This window comes from Staurois parvus, unplaced genomic scaffold (genome assembly GCF_062004578.1).
Source record: "Staurois parvus isolate SC_StPar_1 unplaced genomic scaffold, SC_StPar_1.0 ptg000002l, whole genome shotgun sequence".
Classification (NCBI taxonomy): Eukaryota; Metazoa; Chordata; class Amphibia; order Anura; family Ranidae; genus Staurois; species Staurois parvus.
The window spans coordinates 4,224,342-4,241,646 of record NW_028317798.1 but is presented as its reverse complement, the minus strand read 5'-3'; positions in this window follow the sequence as shown (position 1 = coordinate 4,241,646).

Sequence of the window (17,305 nt, the reverse complement as noted above, 5' to 3'; positions counted from 1 at the left end):
TTCCCCATTCCAATGCTCATCTGAACTTCAGCAAGTCGTCTTTACCACATCTAGATGCCTAAACACATTGAGTTGCTGCCATGTGATTGGCTGATTAGCAATTTGTGTTACCAAGCAATTGAACAGGTGTACCTAATAAAGTGGCCTGTGAGTTTATAAAGCCTAACTCAAACTCAAAAATATATATTTTTTTCGTTTATAGTGGGAAAGAGTCTAAATTTGTCATGTTATTACCTGTCCAAAACGACATTGGCCAAATTTCCCTTACTTCCTGTCTCTATGACACCAGTAGAAGAAAAGTCACAAGTACAAGGAGACATGGATTACAAAGTACACCTATCTCTTAGGCCCATGCTGTTAAAACAAGCAACTGTGAAGCAGGGTGAAAAAACAGACTCTGTGAAAACAGGTTTGGATGATTTTGGAGAAGGCACAGATTGCCGGGGATCAGAGAAATAGGATCTGTGTGCCTCGTTCTCCGTGGCTAGTCTAAAGCTATTAGTAGGATTATTATGTTTTCAGCTTCAAAACTGCAAAGCAGGGAAGGAAACTCATAAATCCGTGAGTAAAGATCTCATGGAACAATCAGAACCATCAAGGCATCTACTGTCTCCTCCTTTGGATCTCACAAATTGAACACAAACCTTTCTACCTTCCTGTTGACCCTGCACTACCTTGGTGTCCAAGAGCTCTCCCCAGCCCTGTAGGCTGCCATCTGTTGTAACTACCTTCTAACTCAAAGGAAGGAAAGGTCTACCTGATGTCAACAATGGGAAAAATGCCACCAACACAGAGGCATCATGGCCCTAAAACACAGACCAATCTCCCTGTCAAATAGCAGAGGCTATTTATTCCATGTCATGAGGAAGTTCCATTGCAGACATCTTGTGTGAAACAGAACACATAGCACCACTTTAAAACAGGCCAGCAAAAAACCTAGAACCTTTCAAACATAACTTTAGAGAAACATGAGGTCTTCTGTGAAGCTAATAAACATAAGCCTGCAGCTTTATTCATTTCTGCTGATAGAAATACTATGGTGAGAAAACTATGTATACAGAATGAGACTCAGATACTCTAAGCAATACTTCAGGGTAGGTGAGGACCTCTCCAGATTCAGAATCCACTAAACTTTCCCAACACCAACAAAGTAAAGAAAAACATTGATATCCTGATTCTATGTGGTCTGCTTTCTCAAGAGAAGGTCATCCAGGAAACTGATGGTGGGGATTCCTCAGCAGGACATTAGGGCCAGCACCTTGGTGAACACTCATGGTGCCATTGATAGTCTGAAAGGATGGAATTCTCCCAGAAAACACTGATGGCTTTGAACAGTGGGAGCATGAAGACAGGTATGTTTGATTTCTATATAGGCTAGGAAATATTCTGCAACAAGAAAACCAATTACAGGATGGGGATTCTATCCAGAGTCTTTGAGGGTACAGGAATGTGTTCAGGGCCTTTTAGGTCTAGGATGTGACAAATACCCTGTTTGGGTATGTTGAAAATTTTTGAGTAAAAAACAAAAAAAGGTGAAATCAGGGCAATACACCCTTGATCTAACAGCCTCTGGAGGGAAATTAGAGATAAGATTATTCCAAGCACCTAAACATGGTGGTTGGTCTAGGAATAAAATGATTATTTACACAACCATAACAAGATAAATTTGTTTTACAATACGAATGATGATGAAAGACCAGCTGAGCAATAGACATGTTTTGTTAAGATTTCAACTTCTTCAGTAGTGGCAGTTGATGACCTTCAAAATCAATGTAAATATGAAACATCCTGTTTATGACCAGTATATACAGTATGTGCATTCCCAGGACCAGCAGAGTGCACACTACCAGGTACGGGCACAACAATCCCACCAAGATGTCAATTAAAGTACACTGCTAATCAGTATTAGAGTACAGATCAGGCATAAAATCCACAAAATAATCAATCCCCCATATTAGGACTTTTCAGTTGGGTGGCCTCTACCCCCGATAAGGCAGAAATCCCCTTAGAGGAACTGTATAGTTAGTGCAAAGCACTGCGAGTACCAAAGCTGAGAAGGACTTTATCCTTTGTGTTAAAGAGCCTTTTGGGGACACAAAGAACAGGAGTTTCATTTAAAGAGTCAAATTAAAGCTACTGAAACAGGCGTAGAGATTGTTTAATCTGGCACAGACCATTCTTAATGGACATAGCACCAGAAAAGTATTGTTGGGGATATATTAAATTACCCTGTATGTTTTATTATGCATTTTCCAGATCACGAATAAAGCATCTTGAAATGGAGTGCCGCATATGGGATTTATACATTTATTTTTGGATATGCGGACAGACAAACGTCCTTCCATGCACTGGCTTCCCCCTTTGTGAAATATTTGATAGCCAGGTTGAGCAGATATACTAGTTGGAATAAAGGGGCCTCTTGAGACAAGGAGTTCCTCTTCTGCTATTTAACTGTATGCTAATGAGTCATAGATTTGGCCTGGGTCACCGAGTTTCATATATCTAAATTTTCTGGAGGCCCTTGCAGTATTCTGAGCCTAAGATGAACCTGCTGATAGCAATTCTGCCATATCCCAGTCACAAGGGGAAGCTTGGCTACAATCTGCTACATGTTTGGTGTAAGATCAACCTTAATAGGCAGGGCTTTGCTTCCTCATATCAGAGCCTCCCGAAAGGACGCCACTGATCATCAGGGCACTGATGATCAGTGCCCTGCAGTGCACCCAGCAGTGCCACTCACCAGTGCCCAGCAGTGCCACCCAGCAGTGACCAGCAGTGCCACCCAGCAGTGCCCCCCACCAGTGCCACCAAGCAGTGCCCAGAAGTGCCACCTATCAGTGCCATCAGTCAGTGCTGCCAGTCAGGGCTGTCAGTCAGTGCTGTCAGTCAGCGCTGCCCGTCAGTGCCGCCTATCAGTGCAGCCCATCAGTGCAGCCTCATCAACACACATCAGTGAAGGAGAAAAATTACATGTTTGCAAAATTTTATAATAGAAACAAAGAAAAACATTTTTTTTCACATTTTTTGCTCTTTTATTGTTTATAGCGCAAAAAATAAAACACCCAGCAGCGATTAAATACCACCAAAAGAAAACTCTATATGTGTGAAAAAAATGATAACAATTTCATATGGGTACAGTGCTGCATGATCGAGCAATTGTTATTCAAAGTGCGACAGCGCTGAAAGCTGAAAACTGGACTGGGCAGGAAGGGGGTATAAGTGCCCGGTAGGCAAGTGGTTAGCCACTTCAATACAGGGCACTTTTACCCCCTGCCCAGGCCACTTTTCAGCTTTCAACACTCCCACAGTTTGAATGACAATTGTGCGGTCATGGAACACTGTACCCAAATTAAATTTTTACCATTCTGTACACACAACTAGAGCTTTCTTTTCGTGGTATTTAATCACCACTGGGGTTTTTATTTTTTGTTCAATAAACAAAAAAAGAATGAAAATTTTGAAAAAACTTCTCCCCCTATTCTATACAAAACTTTTTTTGAAATATTTTGCTCATGTTTACATACATATCAAGATTTTACTCTGCACATGCTCAGTTTGGTGTGTATTGCTAGAGAGAGTTTTTTTTTTCTTGGGAGAGTGCATGTGATCAGCACAGGGCAAATCAGTACTGTCCAGATAGAGGTCAGGGGTTCTTCATTCTCCTACAACAAAATGAAAACTCCTCCTACAAGCTTTTAGCAGTACTCGGCTGGACACTGATAGAAGTCACAAGACTTCTCTAGCTGCTGCTGAGAAAAGGTATTTAGCAGATTATACTTACTAAAATAATTGCATTTCCATTTTCTGTGTACTGTGGGAGACCACATATAGTGAATGCAGGGCCCTGGGTTTAGTAACACTTCAACTTTACAACTTTGCTTGTCCTAATGCACCAAAAAGTCCACTGCTAAAACACAACCTTTATTAAGGAATGTATAAAAGTTAGTATGTTGAAAACTGTCCTTATCTAAATGAACCCATAGGTAAAGGAGAGCACCCACTTAATTCCCTATATTTTAGAAGTGGGTTTTTTTGGTGCATACGGGCACACACCCTTGTATTTTCTGTTGGCCAGTACTGCTCCTTCTATCCTAATGGACAAGTTTTAATTTGCCAGCTGCCCATAGCTGGTGAAGGGAAGCAAGGAATACATAACCCTGCCCCCTCATTACACACTGCCATTTAGTGGCAGTTCAGCACAGCTCACATTTTTAATACTGTGTGATTTCCTTCACGCTGCATCCCATCACATTACAGGCGCAACATGAAGGAGGTACCTGTAGACAGTGAGGGGATGTGTGGGGAGTAAATAAACACTCCCCCTCATTACACACACTGTTCAGAGGCAGTTTGATTACAATTTTAAAGGCAGCATTAGATCCTTCATGAAATGAATTCAAAAAATTGCAAGTGCGGCAGCATAGGATAGATATTTAAATTTTTAATTTTTTTTTTTTACATGCTTCATGCTACGCCCCATCACATAACAAGTGGGTGGCGAGAGCATGGTGGGGTCAGAAAAATGCATCTTGGTCTGTGTAGACAAAAATCTTTGCACTGGACCTGACAAGGGATGATGGTTAAATGCAACAAATCAGGTCACTGAAGGTATGGTAAAGAAAGGTTCAGCAAAAGGTAAGGACTAGATACTTATTCCTGTACAAACAGGCCCTATAAAAGCTATAAAAGGAAGAGGGGTAAAAAGGAAAGAGAACTAAAACAGAAAAAGAGAAAGGAAAGGGGGGAGAAAGTAGAGTGTCCAAATATCATGGCTCCCAACCAAATCCTGGGGTGACTAACCATGTGGCCCATATTATGTGCAGTCCTGAACCTGTAGAAAGTTGGTCAAATGAGGGGGTTTCTAGAAGATCACATAGTACCCAGCCCTGATTGCAGTTATTTAAGGAGCTATTGAAAGGTGGTAAGGTATTCCATTCTTTTTACATCCCAGATCCTCATATAAAGTTTAGCCAAGGAGGGGGGGCTCCACTCTTTTTCATTCGAGGGCGACTAGGCATCTAGCTGCTGTTAGCACTTTTTTTTTTTTTGAGGTTTTAGAAAATGTGCCTAGAGGAAGTCCTAATAGGTAAGTTTTAAGTGTGACGGGAATCCAGGATCCAAAAAAGCCATGGCGGAGAGTAAGAAAAGCCTGCCAATAGAGTATTAATGGATAACTTCAATATATGTGGTGTACTGTTCCTAACTCCTTCTTGCATCACCAACATTGATTATCTGCAGAGGGATATATGGATTGAAGAAATTTAGAGGTTTAGTACCAGTATTTTATTCTAGTTTTCCTTATACAGGGTACAAGGTATTGAGCTTTTAGAGGCTAAGCTGGGCTAGTTGCCTTGCATTAGTGAGGTTTGGCCTACTAGTGTGGAGCACCCGTGCATCCTGTTAACTGTGATTCTGTTGCCGATTTGATCTGTTATTGACCCTGCTTGAACACTTCCTGTCTGACCCCTGGCCTGCCCTTTTTCTACTTTTCTGCCTACTGTTTATGCTTGCTCTGCCTGCTAGTTGCCAACTCGAACTGTCTCACCTTCACTTACTCTGCCTCCTGCACCCGGAACAGCTGATCCTTGCAGGTATCTGGCTACTGCACTTCTGCCAGTGTGCCATCTGCCAGTCTGCTCCTGCACCCCTGCCAGTGTGTCGTCTGCCAAGCTGTTCCTGCACTTCTGCCAGCGTGCCATCCACCAGCTGCTCCTGTACTTCTGTAGCATGCCATCTGCCAGCTGCTCGTTCACTTCTGAGTGTGCCATCCTACCAGGCACTCATGCACCTCTGTACTCTGGTGCTCCCTGTTACTTTACCAGGGCCCCCGAGCCAGAGCTGCAAGGGAAGCCTTCCTCTGTACTTCAGGTTCAACCTCCAGGTAAGTTACAGTCTGTTTTCTAGGATTTTAGTAAAGAGCTTAAGGTCTGAGTTTAACAGAGCAATAGACCTGTGGTTGTAACACAGAGTATGGTTCTTGTCTGGCTTTGGAATCATTATGATATAAAAGGATTGCATGTCTCTTGTGGTATGGGGGAGTCGGCAAGAAAAGAATTGAATAACATGGTGGTATGTGGAAGAAGTATAGGGAGAAAGATTTTGTAGTAGGAGTAAAGTAAGCCATCATGCCCAGGGAATTTATTTGCAGGAAGAGACTTAATAGTGGAAACCACCTTATCATCTGTAATGTGGGAGTTAAACAAGGCTATATCTGAGGTGGACATGACAGGCTTGGTAAGAGTGTTGCCTTTTATATATAACTGCATCTTCTACAGAAGAAAGGAGGTTGGAAAGTTATGAGAGATCGCTGGATACTTGTAAAGGTTCGAGTAAAATTTGTGAAAGAATTAGGCTCTGCGGGAGGGATGGGTGTGGAGTATACCAGTTTTATCTCTGATGGAGTGTGGGGCAGTGTTCATCAATCTTTCTTTGAGTTTCTTAGCCAAGATTGTATGGTATTTATTATCTTTGTCATAAAATCAGATTATCACCTACTCTCCTCTCCTTTAGGCGCACCCTGAAAACCCATCTCTTCAGGGAAGCCTACCTCACCCCCTGCTAACTTGCTAACTTCCTCCACTCTTCCTACCACTCCATCCCCCACAGCTATCTCCTCCTGTACCACTATCCCATCCCTTCTAGATTGTAAGCTCGAAAGAGCAGGGCCCTCGATCCCCTCATGTTTTGCATTGTATTGGTATTGTTCTGTCACATGTTCTGTCCCCCTTTGTAATGTACAGCGCTGAGTGAACTATTGGCGCTTTATAAATACTGTATAATAATAATAAAATAATAATAAAATGTTTACCTGAGACGTAGGAGTGCTTTTTTGATTTTACCTATAGCAATATCTCTGAGCCCTGCCCTAGTACTGACCATTTCTCTATAAAGGAGAGTGAGGAAGAAGATAATAGGTGGCACTCTAATCACTAGGGAAGTAGAAAGGGTGGCTATAGAGGTTTTTTTAAGGACTGTTGATATGGCTATGCTGGGTTTTTCCAGAGAGAGGAAGAAGAAATGTCAAGGGAGACATTTTCCAAAAGAATATTGTTTGAGGGCGATTTCTAGTTCTGCCTTGGAGAGTTGTGTTTAAGCAAAAATGTATTTAGGAGCCAGTGGCATGTTTTAAGTGCCCTGAGGTGGAGAGCTAGAGATAGTTTAATTGAGGCATAGTCAAACCATGAGATTGGTTTATTACAGGAGCGAGTGCAAACTCTCAAGGTGGGGGCATTTACAAAGAAGTAGTCTATGCGTAAACGTTATCTATGGGGGTGGGAATAAAAAGTTAACCATGAGTGACTGTGAGCCAGGAATCAAACAGAGCTTATTTTCTGGTAAGCTGATGGAAAAGTGTGTATTGCCTTTCATTGGTGGAGATGATATTTTTATTCTCAAAAGTGTGTTTATCTAGGCAGGAGGAGTAGGGCATAATACAATCTACTCCAATAATTAACAAATCATTGCTCAACATTAAATAATCATTTATTAAAAAGGTTGATTGGTTTGTGTTAGATGCGTAAATATTGCCAAAGGTAAGGTCTGTGCCTTTCCAAGTACCTCTAAGGATGAGACAACAGCCCAAAGGGTCTCCTTATAAGGATTTCAATTGGAACGGAGGACCCTGCTTAAAGTGAATTGCTACACCTGCTTTTTTCTGTGGATTGGAGGCAAGATAAATATGAGGAAAGCTTTTAAGGGACAATGTCATTGTTCCTGTTTTAGTAAGATGAGTTTCCTGGAACGTGCTTTGCTTTACATACAGATGTACACTATATTGCCAAAATGCCTGCCTTTACACGCACATGAACTTTAATGGTATCCCAGTCTTAGTCCATAGGGTTAATATCAAGTTGGTCCACCCTTTGCAGCTAGAACAGCTTCAACTCTTCTGGGAAGGCTGTCCACAAGGTTTAGGAGTGTGTCTATAGGAATTGACCATTCTTCCAGAAGTGCATTTGAGAGGTCAGGCACTGATGTCACACGAGAAGGCCTGGCTCAAAGTCTCTGCTCTAATTCTTCCCAAAGGTGTTCTATGGGGTTGAGGTCAGGACTTAGGGCCATCCCCAAACTGTTCCCACGAAGTTAGGAGCATGAAATTGTCCAAAATGTCTTGGTATGCTGATGCCTTAAGAGTTGCCTTCACTGGAACTAAGGGGCCAAGACCAACCTCTGAAAAACAACCCCACGCCATAATCCCCCCTCCACCAAACTTTACATTTGGCACAATGCAGTCAGGTTCTCCTGGCAACCGCCAAACCCAGACATTTCCACCAGATTGCCAGACAGAGAAGCATGATGCTTCACTCCAGAGAACATGTCTCCACTGCTCTAGAGTCCAGTGGCGGCATGCTTTACACCACTGCATCCGACGCTTTGCATTGCACTTGGTGATGTAAGGCTTGCATGCAGCTGTTTATTCTATGAAGCTTTTTACACACTGTTGTTGTTCTAATCTGAAGGCCACATGAAGTTTGGGGGTCTTTAGCTATTGACTCTGCAGACAGTTGGTGACTTCTGCGCAGTGTGTGCTTCAGCATGCTCTGACCCCACTCTGTCATTTTACATGGCTGAGTTGATGTTGTTCCCAGTTGCTTCTTCTTTGTTATAATACCACTAACAGTTGACCGTGGAATATTTAGTAGCAAGGAAATTTCATGGATGGACTTATTGCACAGGTGGCAACCACGCTTGAATTCACTGAGAGCGACCCATTATTTCACAAATGTTGGTAGAAGCAGTCTGTATGCCTAGGTGCTTGATTTTATACACCTGTTGCCATGGCGGTGATTGGAACATCTGAATCCAATTATTTGGAAGGGTGTCCAATACTTTAAGCAATATAGTGTATCTCTCACCACAGTGTCATGCACTGTCATGCACTGTGGTGAGAGATATATCTGCATGTGAAGCAAGACTTGCACTGCAGATGGATAGGAGTGGCAGAGCTGTTGCTATGTATTACTAAGCGCATTGTAAGGTTGTGCACATTTTAATATGAGTGAGCATTTATATGGTTTTAGCAGTTTTAATAAATTAAGTATTTTACACCATGCAAGATTTTCTCTTTCTTTCAGTGATATCTGAACCTGAGAGAGGATTGCTTATGGAGGAGAGTGAGACACTGGTCAGGGACCCCTCTCCCATAAAGGGACTGCATGACCCCTATTGTAATAATAGGGTCATGGTGGTCCAGTGAGTGTTTTGGGTCAAAGATGGTGGCACTTGGGTGTTTTTTGTCTGCACAGAGGAATTTATTGGACTTCTACCTGGAGCGTGGAACACTATTTGATGTAATGGGCACTTTGTAATTATTTTGAAGTGCATATTCATTTAGTGCATATTATTGGATATACACACTAATCTTTTTTTGTATAGTACTTTTGTTTCGCTTTACTCCATAACTCTATTATTTATGTATAACATATCAACCAAAACTTAACCAAATTCACTAAATAACCTGCCAAAGAGAAGTAGTTGGTGGAATAGGGGTTCTCAACTGTCCACAAGAGACAGGAGAGAAAAAGGTGAGTGGAACATCAGACTGTCAAGAAGCTTTGGGTAAATGGGGAATTGAGGTAGACCAACAGGGCAGAAATTCTACCCCCAGGCCTGCTTATACTGTAAATGTAGTAGAGAAAAAAACTGCCGACATGAGGAATACAGCAAAAAGGGCCAAGGCTATCCTAGCATGGATATATCCTTGGGCATCCCACATACCCCTTACCCCATCCAAGTTGAATTCCCCTAATAAAATCCAAAAAACAAGCTCAAGGATCGGTTACTCTTTCCTTGATGCAAGTCTGAGTGAAGGAAACGTGTGTTTGCCTGGCTGTGCAGGACTATAGGGGAACCCAAACTTCAATGACTCCTAAGGGAGTAATGCTAAAATGACACTCCATGCATTTGAAAACACAGCACATTTCAAAGTGCATGAAACGTGAGTTCAGTGCAACTGCGATTTGAAAAAGGTTCAGGGACCTTTTTCCTGCAGCTACAGCAGCCCTTTCAATGGAAATGACTTGATTACTTTTTTTAAATAAATATACGGAGTGCTGCAACCTTGGATTTATACTCTATATTACAGACTGTTGGGGTCAGCCCAGTTGCATATGCACCAACGTTTATCATCCTTGTGGTTTACCTTGGAGAAAATAAATGCTAATGATACTCCACTAATATGCTGTAACCCAATAAAGTGTGAATTAAAAATTTGCAAAATTATGCATAAACAAACATACTTAAAACGCTAAATATATCAGTTCATATTTTTCAATTAAATTGAAACCTAACTGTATTTGAGCACTAAAAACTGAGAACGGTATTTAATTCCTTTTTCAATGTTCAAAGCAAACTCATTCATCCATCCATGTTTTCATGATTAACTTTTTTGAGAAATTGCTTTGAAAAACACCCTCTAGCCTCAGCCATCTTGAGTAAGGGCAGATGGTTCATGTAGCATTTATTTCCTGGAATCCATCTGCCCTTAGCTCATTCATGCACGCAGGAGGGTGTGCTTAGCTGGGAAAGCCCCTGACCCCCTCCTTCAGATGAAAGAAAAAAAATGCCCATGAATACTCATGTGCGACATTATGTATAACATCATGATGGTCTAGGCCAGAAACCATGAAGCAGCAGAAGACATGTAAAAAAAAAGGTTTAAACCAAATAGTACCTACCTATGTATTTCCTAATGCTAACAGTATAAGGATTACAAATAGTCAATGTTGATTGAGAAAGTTTAGTTCCACTCTAAAATGTCCATAGCAATGAGCAACCACATACTATAAAGCATCAATTCATCCAGAAGTGGCATGATACTTTCTTTGTGGAGGCATGCAGTACATCTTCTGCAACCACAAGTGTAGACCTAGTACTAGCACTAGCACTAGTATTGATCTCTACATACATTTCATAAAATACTCCTCCAATCAGGATAGGGCCAAGGGTCAGGATGGGGCAGATGCTGCAGACAACTTCAGTGCTTTGGCAATAGGAGGGGGGGAGGTAAAAAAATTCAGGATATTGCTGATGTAATTCACAGGTCATGTGGGTAAGGGGGGGTGCACTTTGTACTCTTGCCTTCAGTGTTTAAGGATCTTGTACCAGTACTGCCTCCAATAAAATAATTTCTGGACCTCCAGATTGCAACAGCTCACAACAAATGAGGCAGAGAATCTTCAATTGTGTAGTCCGTTTTATTTAAAAGACAACAAAGCAAAAGACTAACATTGCAAAGTGCTTATCCAGCACCTATAAGGTACTTTTAATATTCACATGCTCTCATACATGTAATCTTAAAGAAAAATAACCTCCAGGCCCTCCTTTTATAACATTACAGCAGTATATTGTTTTGATTTGTTTAAATAATTGTCTGAAAGCATTATTTTTCTTACAGTTAGTGCAGGGGTATTGTTTTGAATTTTGGTGTTTAAAAGTTGCACTTGAATATTTGAGTATCTCTACACAAAAAAAATTGTCATCTTTTTTATGAAATCAATAATGTGCCTCGAGTCCCCTAGCGCCTTTCAATGGTGGGTTTCCCACAAATTTCATTGTGTCCACTCATTCCTCACTGGTCGGTCTATCTACAACTAGGTAGAAATAAGGGACAAATAATGTTATTTGGCCCTTATTTCTGCCCAGGTGTAGATAGACCGATCAGTGAGGAATGAGTGGACACAATGAAAATGAATCATGAATTCTCCTGATTCCTACAAATCAAACATTGGTTGACTTCGGTGCTTTCTGATAAAGATCCGACGACCCAACTGTCCTTGTTCAAACTTATTTGTCATCGGACACCCTTTTCCCTAAACTTATATCTACTCTTTATGGACAATTGAACAACCTTCAAAATCCTAAGAATCCCACATTTGTTTCCAGGTGGGAAAAGGACCTTCAAAGCAGTAAAGATAGGGGTTGCTGGTCACAAATATGGACAACCTTGACTTCCTGCTCCATAAATATTCTTACTGTCGAATTAACCTTTAAAACTGTCAGAAGGTAGTACCTGGTCCCAACCTGCCTGGCGCACCTTCACCCATCTGCCCCTGGCACCTGTTTCTAAGGATGCTCTACCCCGGGAGACGTTCTACATGTGGACATGCCCTATGCTCTCCCAATTCTGGACAAAGGTTGTTAAATTCCTATATTCATTATTAACCTGCCCTTTCCCAATGCACCAATGGCACGTCCTTCTATATCTGAAACCCCCCGGCCTCTCCAAATTTAACCCCCTTCCACCCACCATATAAGGAAATGACAGGCGCAAGATGGTTCTCTCGTTCTGGGAGGATGTCATATGACGTCCTCCCACTCTAACCGCGCGTGCACACCCCCGGGGGCACACAGCGCAGCGATCAGTGGTGTGCTGTGTTCCTGGGACACAGCGGATCACCAATCAACGGAAAGAGCCGATGACGTCGGCTCTGTCATGTGATCAGCTGTGTCCAATCACAGCTGATCGCATGTAAATAAGGAAATGTTGGTTATCGGCATTCCTCTCCTCACGAGCTACCATCAGTGCTACCTGTCAGTGCCCATCAATGCCACCTGCCAGTGCACATCAGTGCCACATATCAGTGCCCATCTGAGCTGCCTTTCAGTGCCACCTATCAGTGCCAGTCAGTGCTGCCTATCAGTGCCAGTCAGTGCCGCCTATCAGTGCCAGTCAGTGCCACCTATCAGTGCCAGTCAGTACCGCCTATTAGTGTCAGTCAGTGTCACCTATCAGTGCCACTTAACAGTGCCAGTCAGTGCCACCTAACAGTGCCAGTCAGTGCTGCCTATCAGTGCCAGTCAGTGCTGCCTATCAGTGCCATATATGAGTGCTGCCTTTCAGTGTCCACCAGTGATGCCTGTCAATGCCAATCAGTGCCACCTACCAGTGCCTCCTCATCAGTACCAATCAGTGCCACCTAGCAGTGCCCAGTAGTGCAGCCTATCAGTGCCCATCACTGCAGCCTCATTAGTGCACATCAGTGAAGGAGAAAAATCACTTATTTACAAAATAACAGAAATTAAGAAATAAAGGTTTTATTTTGCAAAATTTTCACTTGTTTTTGGTTTGTTTAACAAAAAATAAAAAACCCAGAAGTGATTAAATACCACCAAAAGAAAGCTCTATCTGTCTCAAAAAAAGAATAAACATTTCATATGGGTATAGTGTTGCAGGACCGTGCAATTGTCATTCAAAGTGCGACAGCGCTGAAAGCTGAAAATTGGCCTGGGCAGGAAGGGGGTATAAGTGCTCGGTAGGCAAGTGGTTAAGCTAGCTACGTATGTACTACTGCCAGCAAAACAACCCATAGCAAAAGCTTGGAAATAGCAGTTTATACCTTTTACAGAAGTTCTCCGCCATGTAGACTTTTTTTCTTATTAATGAAAAGCTCTCCAGCAGTCCTTTGGAAACCCATGAGAAATTTCTTAAAATATGGACTCCTTAGATCCAACATGCCCAACCTTCTATATCAACAGATAGTTTTACTTTGCTATAATTACAGAGACTCCACAGATCAGGTTCGGGCACTCTTGACATCCTCTTTTTGACTCCCTCTTGCTCTCTTTTAGGGGAGGGCATGATTGTTTTGCTATGGACCTTGATGGAGAAGTTGTTTGAAGGGACATGGGCGGAAGGTGTGTTGGGAATATTATGAGCTCAGTTTTGGGAAAATTTGAATGTAAGGATGTGATTTGAAACCAATTTCCTATGTCAGAGAGTAAATTAGTGATGCGTGAGGAGACAGAAGGGGTGAGCTGAGGGGCAAAAAGAGAGACTTGGGTATTGTCAGCAAAGAGATTGTATTGGAAGCCTTGGAAGATTATCAACTGACCCAGGGAGGAGGTGTAGACAGAGAAGAGAAAGAGCCTGAGGACAGAGTTTTGAGGAACCCCTACTGAAAAAAGAAAAGGAGGGGAACAGATAGAGTTGTAAGTTAAACTCAAATTGGGCTGAAATACTTAGGAGGAGAAGTCTTAAGAGCAGAGCCTTGAAGGCCAAGGGAATAGAGTTTTGGAGGAGGAGTGGATGGTGAATTCTGCCAAAGACAGCAGAAGGGTCTGAGTACAGGTACGAAGTAATGGCCATTGGTTATAGTGGATTACAATATTATGGTGAGGGGGGTCTGTAGCTGCCAACATCCCTTGAAACTAACACAGAAAGAAATATCCCCTATAGGTGGGACTTTAAGCCCCAATCAATGAGCCAAAAAAGTAAAGCACAAAGTAAAGAACATGACAGTTTATTCAAAGTCTGTTAAAACAACAAATGTACCAACAATGTTGTGGTCATAATTGCATACAAGATCATACATATAGCAATTTATAGTCAACTATCCAACACGTTTTGCGGTCAATAGACTATTCCTCTTCAGGAACGCAATAGCTGACTATAGTACATTCTAAGATATAAAAATGCAGTACATATAAACATATTAAGAATAAATTTTATTTTTGAAGCATGACATTTATTCATTACATAAGGACATACTAATCCATATTTTTAGACTTTTTGGTATGACCACAAGTACATTAAAATCAAGGATACTGCCAGCTGCTGTTGACACTGCCACCAGGATAAGCCCAAGATCGCCAAGGCCACTGAGGTTGCCGCAAAGGACAAGGTTGGGAAATAAACCAATAAACCAAAGGTTATATTTGATCATTAGTCAATAACATAATATATGAATAATTCAACCAAATATGGTCTTTGCCATAACTAAGGAATTTAAGGTATAGATGACTTACATTATATAATGACAGATTGATGTAAGAGCTGCACTTTAAACCTTAGAGAGGTATGTGAGAACATTTGGACCCAATTTGTAGTTAGAAAAAATGAATATTATGAAGTAGTTGAAGTAGACAAGATGAAGTGGCTCACTGCATATAGGGCAAATTGGGAAGGGCCAATTGTAACATTGGTTTTCAAAACATTGGAAATTGTAAAGATCTAGAAAACATTGTAGCAAAAATTATTATAATTACATATTGCCAAAATCTATCCCAAAATAAAGCAGTGAGTGATGGTCTATAATGACAAACCTTCTTAAGCAGAATTTGCAAACAAGTAGCATGGTGTCTGTGAACAGCAGAGCAAAATAGGCACAGTCAAGCAGCTATATAAAGCCCAAAGGAGATAGAAATCTAATCAATCAAATGCACAGCAGCAGTGGAGCCAAGAAGAGGATCAGTCCCGGTCCTCTGGCACACCCCCCGGACAGGCATAGCGTGTGGTGTGACCCCGCCCCTTAGTGTGGGATGATGTCACGTGCCATGTGCACCGCCTACGCATGATGGGCAGCACCATCAACTGGAAGCTAGAACAAGGCCTGGGCTGCAAAATGCAGCCAAGCCCTGACCCAGATAATAAGCCAGTGGCAAAACCTGAGTGAAGGCTGCTGCCTCCGCCAAACACTGCAGTAATTGGCCTACATGCACCGGGTGGCCATCGGGGATGCAGGGGATGGACATGTCCCAGCTGTTGGGAGGTACAAACAACAGCAATGACATGCACAAGCAAAGCATATCCAATACACATAAGTAACAATTGGCCAAGCAATAAACAGACATATTTGGCAGGGAGAAAAGGGGGAAAAAGGGAAGAGAACCACAAGATGGAAAGGAGGGCATTAAGGAGAAAGGGAGAAAGACTGATAGACCATCCTAACAGTATTGGTTAAGAGAAGAATGTGACACATTTATGTGATCATCAGTACCCAGATGATACCTAAACTATAAATATGTCCACGTAATAAATTGAAGGAGACTTGACTAATACAGTGCTCAGCATAAATGAGTACACCCCTTTTGAAAAGTAAGATTGTAATCAATATCTCAATGAACACAATAACAATTTCCAAAATGTTGACAAAACTGGGTTTTATAGAACATTTGTTTAGTTTGTTGCATAGTAAGTAAGGTTTATAACCTTATAACAGATTACAAAATCTTCCATTTTACTCAAATAAGTTGATGCAAAAATTAATACACCCCACAACAAAAACTACTACATCTATTATTTTGTATGACCTCCATTATTTGTAAGGACAGCACCAAATCTTCTAGGTATGGAATTCCATTTTTAAAGAACGACCTCTTTTAGAGCCTGAATGCTGGATGGAGACTGATGCTGAACTTGTCTCTTCAGAATTCCTCATACAGTAAGTGTTCGGTTTGGTTCAGATCAGGAGACATACTTGGCCACTGAATCACTTTCACCCTGTTGTTCTTCAGAAATGCAACAGTGGCCTTAGATGTGTGTTTTGGATCATTGTCAAGTTGGTAAAGTGCATGACGACCAAGGGCACGGAGTGATGGTAGCATCTTCTCTTTCAGTATTGAGCAGTTCATCTGTGAATTCATGATACCATCAAGGAAATGCAGCTCCCTAACACCAACAGCACTCATGCAGACCCACAGAAGGACACTGCCATCACCATGTTTCACTGTAGACACCATGCCTTTTTCTTTGTACTCCTCACCTTTGCGATGCCATATAGTTTTGAAGCTATTAATTCCAAAAACATGTATCTTGGTCTCATCACTCCAGAGTATAGAGTCCCAGTAGTCTTCTTCTTTTTCAGCATAAGCCCTGGCAAATTCTAGGCTGTTTTTTTTGTGCATGGGCTTCAGGAGAAGCTTCCTTCATGGAAAACATCCATGCATGCCATTCCTCTGCAGTGTACGCTGTATTATGTCAAGGGAAACAATCACCCCAGTTTGGCTCTCTACTTCTTTAGCTAACTGCAGTGAACTTGCATGGCGATTTTCTTCAACCATTCCCATCAGAAGACTCTTCTGTCGAGGTGTTAACTTCCGTGGATGGCCTGGATGTCTCTGTGAGATGGTTGTAGTTCCATCTTTGTTAAATTTTTGTATCACTTATGCTACAGTATTCTGTCTGATAAGTAAAGCTTTGCTGATCTTCTTGTAGCCTTCACATTTCTTGAGTAAATAAATTACTTTCTTTCTCAGGCTTTGTGACATTTCTCTTCCATGTGGTGCCATTGCTGACAGCATGAAATGGAAAGGGGTTTTCTTTAAGTAACGCCTTTTACACCCCGCTCACATTGGTTGCGACTTGGCATGTTATTTGCATGCCATGCAACTTGCAAATCATATGCCATTTCGCACCCTATTGTCCGCTATTAGAGTGGTCATATCAGTGCGGTTCTGACTTGGTCGGAGCAGCATCAATTTCTAAAGTAGTACATACACTACTTTTGTTGCGATTTGCATAGACATCTGTGTCAGATGTCTTGCATAGGGCAATTGAAATTGGCAGGTCATCCAATTTTGAAATCGT